Here is a 12,451-nt window from a genome sequence, read left to right as displayed (position 1 = left end):
GCATAGAGCTGCCTATAAGTCTAGAACAAAACCAAATAATTGCATTCAAGTGTCATTAGTGCTACAGGTTATAAAATAAATTCATAAACACATATGAAAACATTTCTTGTAATTCTGTAAGGTAACTGATTTGGAGTTATGTTAATAACCTGTACATGTGCCCAGTTGATCTGCATCAGGTATCAGTTACTCTGTTCAGATAAAGTAGTTTACTCTGTCCACTTCTGGGGCAAAATGTAACATATTTCATTCCTTTGAAGATCTCGGCAGCAACTGAGTAGAATCCAATATTCACTGCTACTGGACCCTAAATATCTGTTCATGGAAGATGAACCTTAAGGGTTTCTTCCATATTCATCCTGAAAACCTTGAATTTATCCACCAGTGCTTTGATTCCAGAAGGGGAATTTAGACTTCCCAATCCCTCTGGAAGCCAAAGCAATTTATCTCTTCTTTGTAGTATATGTAGGGCAGATACCAGCATACATCAACACAAGTGGCCATCAACAGGGGCAGAATGCAAAGGACATATAAAAGTAGCAAGGACAGACATCCTCTGGTAGATCTTGCTGAAGGTAGACAGAAGATCTAAAGCTTAAACTCTCTCTTGATCTCTGTGCACCTCTGGAACAGATTATTGCCCCCTGAAAGAGTAAAGAAAATAATGCGCTGGCACCTCAGCTGCCTCAGATGACAGTCCAATAACCAAATCTATTAATAAAAAACAATTTCAGTGTTGCAGTAATAAATATCATTCCAGTTTGATTCCATCATCATACATCAGACATATTCCTTGTATCTCTGAGACACCATGTATTTCTAAAGTAAAAAACAGTGCAGCCTTTATATCCTTTATTTTTTACAGACTGTTTTGCTCAATAATCCTGTAGTCTGTAGATGATATTCTTGGTAAGCAAGTCTCCTGATATGTAGCAGATAATTTACCCATTACATTATACTTAATATAATGGCATCATACTCTATAATTTCATCATTAACACTTACTGAAAATTAAGAGAAAATGTGGATAAGTATAGCACCTCACTAATTAATTTCACAGGGTGTGCAAAAAAACGCACATAAATGAAAGATACTGTATATTATGGAAAGATATCGTGAAGATTATCTATCATGACTTGTATCAGGATGCTAAATATTGGATAGTACCTATGTAAAATAGTTCAATTTTATTGATATCAGTGCTGTTATAACTGTTGCAGAAATCCATTTGGCCTTATTTTTCTTTTTTCAAATTTTTATGTAGCCTGGTCCCACTTTTACTACTCTGCACAGACATTTAGTGTTGATTTTCTTCACCCTATAACGTAAGTCAATGAAATCTTTGGATTGTAGCATAAGGCTGAATTGTCCAAAGAAAACCTCTACAGATAAATGCATACTAGTAAATACAGGAAAACTCAGCTACTGGTCAAGGATTGGCCAGAGTGTATAACTGCTAGCGGTCTTCTTTGAACAGTTATATCCAATGTCGACAAGCTCTTTTCCAGCCAATGTTTGGACATGGCTTTGGAAAAAGCGTGGGTCAGGGTCTGTGCCCACTAGGTCAGTTGCACATGCATATTGGGTGAACAGGCTTCTGGTGTATAAATGGGGACTTTTGGTCTCAGGCACAGTTTTTAGTTTCTTTTTAGCTGGTACAATGGAACACAGTCCAGACTTCCAAAATTGACTTAGCACTCACTTTCGCTTAGCTTTCTTCCATTCCCTTGCTGAGGAGCCTAAGAAATACTTCATAAGGGATAAAACCATACAATCTAAATGGTGCTGTACAAGCACATCTGCCTATATCTGCTTTGCAGCTCTTCTCTAATGATCAGCTGCAGAGACAGGCATTAAGCAGTGCTGACACTCACAACCGTTGCATTGGGTTAAGCTTCCCACAAACAGCCCCCCATGCCTTTAATGCTGCAGCATGCCACAGTCACTCTTCTGAAGTTTAAAGATACCTACTGGTACAAGATACTTGGGATGAGAAGTGAGAGGACAGTCTTTTCTGCAGCACTGTCTCCAAATGAAACAATTGTGCATTACAGTTTAGCAAGATATTACAGTTGAAATCATTAGAAGTTTCTTGTTGCAAAATAGTTTGGAAAAAAGAAAGCAATTCTGGCTTGAAAGCAGATTTGCATACAGGAGCTTAATCTATCACACTGTGGGATGTATTTTGGAAAAAGAGAGAATACAGGTGGAGAAAAAGAGAAGGACAATTAAGACAATCATGCCCTCTATACTTATCTTCCAATATGTATAGCTTTTATTTTTCAAATAAAAATCTTCAACATCTTAATTGAAAACAAATATGTTGAGAAACAGAGGAAGAAGCATTTCCTAATCCTATCAGGTAAAGTGATATAAAGCCAGCTAACAGCATAATAAAATAAGGAATACAGTCTAATTGGTGATAAAATGCCAATATTCCAATAGAAATATACCAGCAGTCCATTAGATTTGATTAGGCTCTCTCAGCAAGCAACAAATCATGTAAAAGATGAATTGAAAAGGAAATCAGCTGACTCCTGTGAAACACTCATGCGTTAGTTTACCAAAGCTAATCTCTGGGTAAATTAAGAACTAGTACAGCCATGTTAAACAGAAGATTTGAAAAAAAGACCAATGTCTAATATTAGTACAGGATTAAGAGATTACACATGAAAATCTAAAGGCACTGTTGATCTGCTCAGGTTTTAATTATGATCTCATTTATTGATATCATAAAATGTATTAGGAAATATTCGAATGAAGGGAAGCACTAGACTGGCAAACTGGGCTGCTTATGCATAGCACCATTCTGGAAACTGATAATAATTAGTGTGCAGCATGCAGATGCTGAAGCTTTGCCCTGTGTTCCACAGGGCTTCACGTAGCTGCCTCTGTACACACTACCAACAGGATCAAGACCTATAGTTCACAGGGCATGAACGGAAAATGAAATGCAAATCAATCAGTGGCCGCATTTTGCAGAATCAGGGCAGAAGAGTAGCAAGTGCAACACACATTGGCTGAACACACAACACCAAGTAGACAGAGGGGATATGACTATGAGAAAATAAACATATTTCTTGGATTACTGCAACACTGAAGAGTGAAAAGCCAATAGAATTTAATACATCCATCTGAATTAAAATTATGCTTTTAGGTTGAGATCAGTGATGGGATTTTATAATTCCACGCCTCTTCATTAAAAAGATGCTTGAAAAGGAGCACGTGACATTTTAAAAAGCTTTAAAAGCAAATGAAACACAGAGCACATGGAAGTAAAAGAAGGGGAGGTTTTGTGTTACTGTTTGGTGGAGGCCAATACATGATAGGAATAAGAGGATACAAGAAAACACACTTTCTGATCAAATCTGAAAATAACAATGAATTTTTTTTATTTTTTTTTTCCAACTAATCACAATAGTCATCATTTCTACTCTATTTAAAAAGGATCTGATGAAACTGGGATAGGAGAGAAATGACAGAGTCCCATTTCCCACAAGCTAGACCTGCTCTAGTCATGTGCAAAGCACAATAAATAGTTTTCATTTATTCAAAAGTGATCCTATGACAGTTTGCATTAAGCACCAAGACAGGCATTTAGGCTGGACGTTACAAATGGAATGGGTCTGCTGAGAGGGGGAGGTTGAAGAGAAGTTTCTGGGGTTTAGGGCTTTCAGGAAAAATTCTATATTCTTTTAAACTTCTGGTCTAATCTGTTCTCTGTGAAATTACAGAGAGGAGAAGTGAGAGGCAAAGTTCTACAAGTGTTTGTGGATTTAACTATTACTTTCTGTTTTCCTTTTTTAAATAATATATTAATATTCTATGAAATTAGCTCAGTGGTAAAAACACTCACTGGAACAGTGATTAGCAGTGAATAATGGAGAATAGTAGCAGCAAATAAGCTTTTTATTTGTAATATTGTAAACTCTGAATTTGTGTCTCTGTGTGAAATTGCCTTAATGTCATATCAAAACTATTTAAAACTGAAGGTTAATAACCCGTCTCTATTAACTTTCTTTAGCTGCTGTAAAAATATTTGAATATTTCCCTTTTTAATAGTTGTGCTTGAGGTCTGCATAAAATCCATTAAGGAAGAGAAGCTTTGTACTCTGTTTTTGAAATAATTAACTGATCTCCATCTGTTTCCTGCAAACATACATCTCTGTTAGCCACCAGTGCGATTTCCTGTGTGAAACTCAAGAGAAGCCCTATTTACTGAGGAAAAAGTGGTTCTGGAGAGGTCAGTATAGATGTGGATTTGCTATCCTGTACATCGAGCAGAGGTTTGGACTGTTAACTCCATCGTTTACAGAGTATATGCTCAGTCTGCTTAGAAGAACAGGTTCCTGTGAATGATGGTTTTCCATCCATGCTTCATTCCTTCATATAGTGAGTGCCATATTCAAACCCAGAAGCCAGAAACACATGGATCACTAAGCCTACAACACAATGTAATGTACTCCAGTCAAGAGTAGGGATCTATTTTCTTAGCCTATGTACAAAACACTTTCACCATTACAACAAACACTGGCTCTGTGTTAACTTCAGTTTGAGACTGTTCAAGTTACTGACAGCTAACACATTACACTGAGAACTATCTATGGCACTTTTTCAGTGTTACACCTGAGCACCAGGACAGTGCTAACATGCTTCAAGTGTATCACTTCTGGCATCGGACAAGCTTCATCAGCGCTTGCCTGGAGATGTGCTCTACTGCATTGTGTAGACTTGTCCTATGGGAGGGAGAGTGTCCAAGCTCCACTGTGCCTTAAGCAGCTCATTCGTCTTCATTTTATTTTTATTAATTTGGAGATGTCCTTTATATTTTCAATTTATAGAAAAGGAAGTGTTTCTATGCAACCTCTGCATCGTTCCTTTGTTTTATACGCATTACTATTATGTCAGCAACCAGTGAATACACACAGAGGAGGGAAAATTTGCTCAATGATTACTTTGGTACTGTGCAGTTTTTGGAAGACTGGAGCTCATCACCTGGTACTTTCTGATAAATGAGGTCTGCTAAACTTCTATTTTTCAATAAATTTCCTGGTAAAGCTGGTGGTTTTTTCTATAGCATAAATATATGGGAAATGTTTAAATTATGTGAGTTTATTTGTTGGATGTTTTTATTATTACCTTTAAGAATGTAATCTAGATGTTAGAGGACAGACTCCTGGCAGTATTAAAGCACTTACCTATGCAAATTATTCAATGAAACAATTCTGGGAAAATTCTTTAGTTAGGATTTGCAACCCACACATGCAGCCACTTCCTTAGACTCATTTAGAATACATATAAAGAGAGGATATTTTTGGTATTAACTTGAGGATTTAATTAGTTTGATTATCTAATTCCAGTTCCATAGAGAATAATTTGCTGATTTGACCTTGCTGTGATAGAGTGCTTTTTATTTGCTCAGTTTAAAATTATGTACAGTAGCCTAGGTTTGATGATGTGTTTTCATAAGTGTTTCATTAAATCCTACTAATACTGTCACATTTTGTGAAAGAAATAATTTAGTTTATAACTTTTGAGGGATAGAAGAACATTAAACTCTCATCTAAATCAGTCTTTCTCACAAAAACCTTGGACTAAACTTTTCTTGACAAAGTTACAGAATAAGAATTAAGTAGAACTTGATGCTTGCAAACTATCCTGTGCATTAATTAAATCAATTAATCATTATAAATTATTTGCCTAGTGGGAATTGACTATTTAAGTGAGAATTTGGCATTTAAATTCTGTTTCAAGCTGTTTACATAGAAGAAAAAAATGAAAACAAACAGCACAATTAGGCCTGATCAATATATGACAGAGTAACCCAGCTGAGGAAGCACTTTGGTGATAGTTACTGAAAATTGCTCATACATTTCTGTTGATGCGTATATTGAGTCCTGTAATAACCAAAGAAACTACCCCAAAAGAAAGCTTATCTGGTGTTTTATGAAATTGAGTCTGTATTCAGACAATGAACAGCATATACTACCCAAATCACCTCCGGTGGTACCTCTGAAGCATTTGCTGGTAATGTAAGAGAAGCTATTCAGGCTACAAAAACTGGAGACTGAATGTAAAGTGTGCCTATACGACCCAGAGCTGTTTAGCTAACCCAGCCCTTAGAGGTTACCTTCAGGTTACCTCAGCAAGATTGAAGTAAATTTACAGGATTGCTGAGGTTGGAAGTGACCTCTGGGGACCATCTAGTCCAAATTCCTGCTCAAAGCAAGGTCAGCTACAGCAGGTTGCCCAGAGCTGTGTCCACTGGGGTTCTGAATACCTCCCAGGAGTCTCCACAACCTCCCTGGGCAACCTGTATCAGTGTTCAACCATTCCCACAGTAAAAAGGGGTGGGGTTTTTTGTATGTTTAAATGGAATTTCCTGTATTTCCAGTTGTGCTTATTGCCCTTATCCCATCGCTGGGTACCACTCGGAAGAGTCTGGCTCCACCTTCTTTTCCCACCAAGTATTTATACACATTGCTAAGATCCCTCCTGAGCCTTTTCTTTTCCAGCTCTCTCTGCTCCTTCCTACGTGACAGATGCTCTAAGCCTTTAATTATCTTTGTGGCTGGACTCTCTCCAGGATATCCATGTCCTTCTTGTACTGGGGAGCCGACCATAGGAGACAGCTCTCCAGATGTGTCTCACCAGGGCTGAGCAGCTGAGCAGTGTTCAGTATGTGTCCTAGGCATTTAAAAGAAAGAAGTTTGCTACTTGGGGATATTCTTGAATCTCTTGATATTAGAGGTGACAATAGGTGGTTCGTGGGAGACTGTGAAACTATGCTTAACATGGAAGTATGAAGCTGCAATCATTAATAGATTATTAATTCCTGCTCTTTCATTAGTTTTATGCAGTTTGATTTAATTCATTTCAAGCTAAATGGTGGAAAAGTTCATGATACTGCTTTTACTTGTGTTACCAGAAATCTGTATCACACTGGCAGGAAACTTTGAACTAAGCAGTAAAGGCACAAGGGGGCAGTACTTTTCTTACTCAGAATGGGAATTACCTAAAAGTAGTATGCAAACAACTTCTAATTACATTTTCTCTAACAAGAGTTTTGCACAGGATCCTTTTGGAGAGAACCATGTGGGAAACCAGAAGGGACTCAGAGAAGAGCTGTCAAAGCCATGCAGGTACCACCTGTAAGACCCAGCTAATGCTTCCCCATCACCTCCTGGATCAGAATGTGACTGAAATTCTTAAAAAAAAAAAAAAAAAAAAAAAAAAAAAAAAAAAAAAAAAAAAAAAAAGAGCTTCCTTGCTGTCAGAGGAGGATGCACACTCCCTTGTGTCTAGCCTCATCTTTTGAATTGGATAGTGAGGACTATCATCTCAGCTTTTCTCTGCTGCTTTTACGCAGGCTACATCAACAGCAGCACTAGATTGAATGCCTATTACCCTTAGAGACCATCCTCCAGAGTCGCCCTAAATGTCCTGTTCTCCACATCCTGCTCACCTTCTGTTCAGAGGCTGCCTCAGGAGAAGATGAGCAAGCACATGTGCCAAAAGCAAATGCACTTATACAAGACTTACAGGCTTGTAGTGGTTTCTACAGGCTTGTAGTGAAAACCATCAGCATACAGTGGTTTCCAGTCAGCATTGAGGCCACCCTTAGCAGACAGCATGCAGACAGGTACAGAGCCTTTGTATTTACAGTGAAGAAGCTGCACCCAAAGCTGTCATTAATCTAAGAGCCGGGATGGAGGAGAGAAGCAAGAGCTTTCTTGACAACTTTCTCATGGAGATTCACAACCGAGGTGGCCACCAAAGCAGCTGCTTCTTACCATTTGTTGGGCTGCTGGCAATTCATCAAAATTTACAAACCACTTATGTTAGCTTTGGGGAGAGCAGGGAGGAGCAGATTATTCTAGTCTCCATTTCTAGTACAGAACACGGGAAAGGGCAGGAGATACAGGAGTGTCCTAATAAGATATTACATTATTCATCTCAAGAAACTTTACAAATTAATATATTGTCACAGTTACTGTGTTTGCTTCAAAGCTGTCTATTCTTTCAGTAGTGTACTCCCCACCACCTATGCATTCTTTAATCTTTCTTTCAGATAAAGAAGTAAAATTCTTTGATATTTCTAAAAACAAATAGTTGTAAGGAAGGAAAACTTCTGTAAAAATATTAAAGCATTTTTAACAGGTATACCCAATAAATACAAAGATGAGGAACAGTGTGTGCATGCAGACAGGCTTCATAACTAGCATTATTTCTTTCAAAACATTATGTATTTCTCTAACCCTACATGTGTTCATCAGAAATGCGAGCTTCAGAAAAAAGTTCAAAGTATCCTTGGTTTAGGTATCTTTTTTGCTATCTATGGTACCCATGTGTCACTGTATCACTGCTTATATGGCATCATTACTCTACTGTAAAGAGAAGTCTTTTATTTACTACTAGAGCAACATGGGCAGTAAACATCTATTTAGAAAATGGAAAATGACTGAATTCAGTGGCTGTTGGAAGTGTTTTGAATGGTACGCACAACAGTTCATTTCTTTTATTTATCAAGAGTTCATCCAAATAATATGAATATGTTCTAATAAAACTAAATTTAACTCCTACAAATATTTAGAAGGAAAATGCTTTTCCTTTGGGGCATATATTCATTCATTTGTTCTACCTAACTAGTATCAGCATCCCGACAAATTCCATGATGAGAAATTGATACTATCCATGCGTGGTATAAAGTTTGTAATTTGTGACTGAATACTGTTTTTCTGTAGTTACGAGGCACCAATTTCCCAGTAGTGATCCTTCTATCAGAAGCTGAAGAATTCTGAAAGTTACTACTTTCTGAAGTTCTGATGGTCTTAAAGCTTAAAGAAATTTTTAATAAAAAATTGCAGGGTACAGGAAGCCTGAAGGAGTTTTAGGCTGGATGTCATGAAGTAGGCTGCAGACCATGACTTCAAAGTTATATGTACAAGGTACAGAGTAATATTTTTAAATCTTTGAGAGTTGCTTTTAATACTTCCAATTTTTTAAACATTTTGAGTCACACAACCATACATGAGTAAAAAAGGTAGACAGCTATACCCTTTGAAGATAAATCATTATACTTTGGGGATATTTTCATTTAATCTGTTCATCAAATACAGACTTTTTATAAAAGTCTCAATTTCTCAGGTCTTTTCAATAAATGAGGAAACATTAAGAGTAAGCATGTAATCAAGTGCACAAACTCAATATATAGATACAGGTATATTTTCCTAGATGTACTAGACTGAAATCTATAGACAAAGTTACAAGTAAAAAGGGCAACAAGGTTAATGAGAAAATGTATTATAGAATCATTAGGTTGGAAAAGACCTTTAAGATCATAGAGTCCAACCATAAACCTAACACTGCCAAGCCCACCACTAAATCATGTCCCTAAGCACCACGTCTACACGTCTTTTAAATACCTCCAGGGATGGTGATTCCACCACTCCCCCGGGCAGCCTGTTCCAATGTCTGAAAACCCTTTCAGTGAAGAAATTTTTCCCAATATCCAATCTAAACCTCCCCTGGTGCAACTTGAGGCCGTTTCCTCTTGTCCTATCACTCGTTACTTGGGAGAAGAGACCAACACCCACCTCACTACAACCTCCTTTAAGGCAGTTGTAGAGAGTGATAAGGTCTCCCCTCAGCCTCCTTTTCTCGAGGCTAAACAACCCCAGTTCCCTCAGCTGCTCCTCATAAGACTTGTGCTCCAGACCCTTCACCAGCTTCATCGCTCTTCTTTGGACATGCAAAATATTTAAATTTCTAAATATTCTTGAAGGAAGACGGTTATTTACCACATACCTTCCAGTTTACAGAACTTACTCCAGTGACTAAAAACTGAAGCAGGTACAGGACTAGGGTATCAACACTCTGACTTTTAGGACCTCAGTCCAAATTTTATCAACAGCTAGTGCAAAATAAACAACACAAAATGAGCACTGTTTTGGTGAAATGAGTGTTTATTTCCTCCTTACTAATTATTCATAGACAGGCTGACTGGCTTGTTATTAACTCAATTGTGTGGCAAAATGTGAGCTGGAATTTCTCAGCTGTGGATAAACTCCTTTGACTATTCAAAGTCAAACAGCTACATGCTTTGCTACATCAATAAAATTGTACAGTCTACATTCTCTGTAAACATCCCAACCTTTGAAAAGTGAAAATATAATATACAAAGAATGCTTACACAAAAATTAATTATAGTTGTTTATTGAGCCAGATGCCACCCTTCCAACTGTAATGGGTAGGGCCATACTGCACAGGTAGTCCTTAGATCTCTGCTGCAGTCTGTTTGCTTAAAAAACTGCTGAACTGAAGAAATAGGAAATCTCCATCCCCACAGTGGAGACCAAGAAAAACTGTTACTCCAAAAAGATGTGTTAAACTTTCTTTTTTTTTTAAATTGCGAAAAATACTTCATAATACCAATAACTAAATCTCCTCTAAGGGGTTGATAAATTGTCTGATAATAGAAACAATTTGATAATAGAAACTTATAGAAAGAATCCCACTGAACTTGAATTACTTAATTTTACAGTGAATACTAACTAAGAAAAAATTTAGTGTCTAGTTATAATAACCTGGTATCCTCCCCAGGAATTTTACAGTTACTGTGGTTATATTCTGGATGCTGAAAATAGCAAAATAATATGATATAGTTAGAAGACAAGAATGCTAAGTCCCTTATTATAACACCTGAACTCAGCAGCATGAGAAGCACTAGTATATCCTAAGGACATATTTTGGAAAGAATTATTTCACTTTTCTATAAAACAGAGCAATTAGAAATCTTGTTCAAGTGATCTTACTTATACACACTTACCTACTTCATGCCTGCCACTATATTGTGCCAGTAATCAGCAGCACAAATCACATTTTTCCATTTCTGTTTAGATGTAGAAGTATTTTCAGCCTGTATGATGACACTGTTTGAAATACAACCCTTTTCTCACCTGACAACCACGTCATCCACAGGTGAAGCTTTTCTACCCTCTTAAGAAAAAGAATGATCATTTGTCCTTGAAAGCACATGGACGCAAAAGGCTTTAATAATGAAGAGTCAGAGAATACCAGTCACCTGCTAGACCAGAGCAGTGATGGAGAACTGAAGCACAGTAATCTCATGCTTTTCACAGTCACCATTACTGAATCCTAAATACCCCATTTCTCCCCACCATCCCACCAGTTGCCACAGTTCACTCACCTGCAGCAGGTAACCTAAGACATAAGGACACAAGAACACAAATGGAAAAAAAAATTGATTATTTGAGTACCTAAGCTCTTCCTGAACAGTGGCTACAAGTGAGACCAAAAGGTACTTTGCCTGCTTCATAGTCAGGTTATAAATGCAGTCCTCTCTGCATGTAGTTTCAAATTCTCAATTCCCTGTGAATCTCATGAACTCCAGTCATTGAACATTCTCTCAAGAACAGGAGAAAACGTGCTTCCTTAACTATATTAGTAACTATACATCCATCAGATCAAAAAAAAATAGTGTTCTACCTGATGTAACCTAACAGCAAACATATGACCAGACTGAGCTATCAGGCTGACCCAACCAACTCTGTGTAATATACAACTGATGCTAAACATTGCAAGGGCATGGAAAAGCCACCATTAAGAGATCAACATGAAAGTCAATGGTGACCGCACTGCAGTGTAGAAACACATAATTTAGCTTCCGTTAACTTTAAGCTACTGAGATCATATTCCATTAGACATCTCATTACATTAGCATAGAACTCAGCCCAGACTCACACCAAAGAATTTATTCTATTACTTAAGCAGAACCCCACAGTTACAAACTGTGCATTGCAGTCAGGGCAAAGAACAGCAAAGACTGCAAAAGAAATAAACCCAACTACTGGAAGAAGGCACTGAAGGTGTTAAGTTTACTAGAGCAATGAAGAGGTATAAAAATCTTGCAGCATCATCTCAACATCTACAGTTTGAGAGGCAGGAAAATATATTAATTCATCCTGAAATTCCTCCTATTCTCTTTTCTGGTGCATAAGAGACAACTATTGACTTAACAGTGCTGATAAATGAGTAGTTCAGTTGAGGTCTCTGAAATGGCACTTTCCAAAGTATATTCCAACTTGTGTTGCAGTCAGCAGCAAAATAGCTGTCAGAGAGAATCAGCTTTCAAGGAGCAGTGTTTGGCAGGAAGATATGTTAAGTTCTATATTCTTATCAAAACAGTAATTCAAAACAGATTTACACTTTAGGAATGCAAGCTGACAGATGAAGAACGTTTAAATTATCATAAGTAAATAAAAACCATAAAAAAGGAGTAATTCACTTTCATTAACGCTTCAGGCTGTCCTTCTCTTGAGAACTGATTGTGGAAGAATAGTTATTTGTCCACTCCATCCCTGAAATTTGGATTGCTGAAATTGGCTCTTACTATTCAAGCAATAAGGAAGGATCCTCTCAGATCAGGTGG

The 12,451-nt window shown here is 37.4% G+C and overlaps 1 protein-coding gene across 1 annotated transcript in view; it reads right to left on the bottom strand.

The window, feature by feature from the left end:
- Nucleotides 1-12,451, bottom strand: part of KCTD8 (potassium channel tetramerization domain containing 8) — a 100,140-nt gene that overhangs the window by 22,596 nt on the left and 65,093 nt on the right. The gene's annotated exons all lie outside the window — the stretch shown is intronic.

This window comes from Leptosomus discolor, chromosome 4, assembly GCF_034619465.1.
Source record: "Leptosomus discolor isolate bLepDis1 chromosome 4, bLepDis1.hap2, whole genome shotgun sequence".
Lineage (NCBI taxonomy): Eukaryota > Metazoa > Chordata > Aves > Leptosomiformes > Leptosomidae > Leptosomus > Leptosomus discolor.
This window is presented reverse-complemented; position numbering and strand designations above follow the sequence as displayed.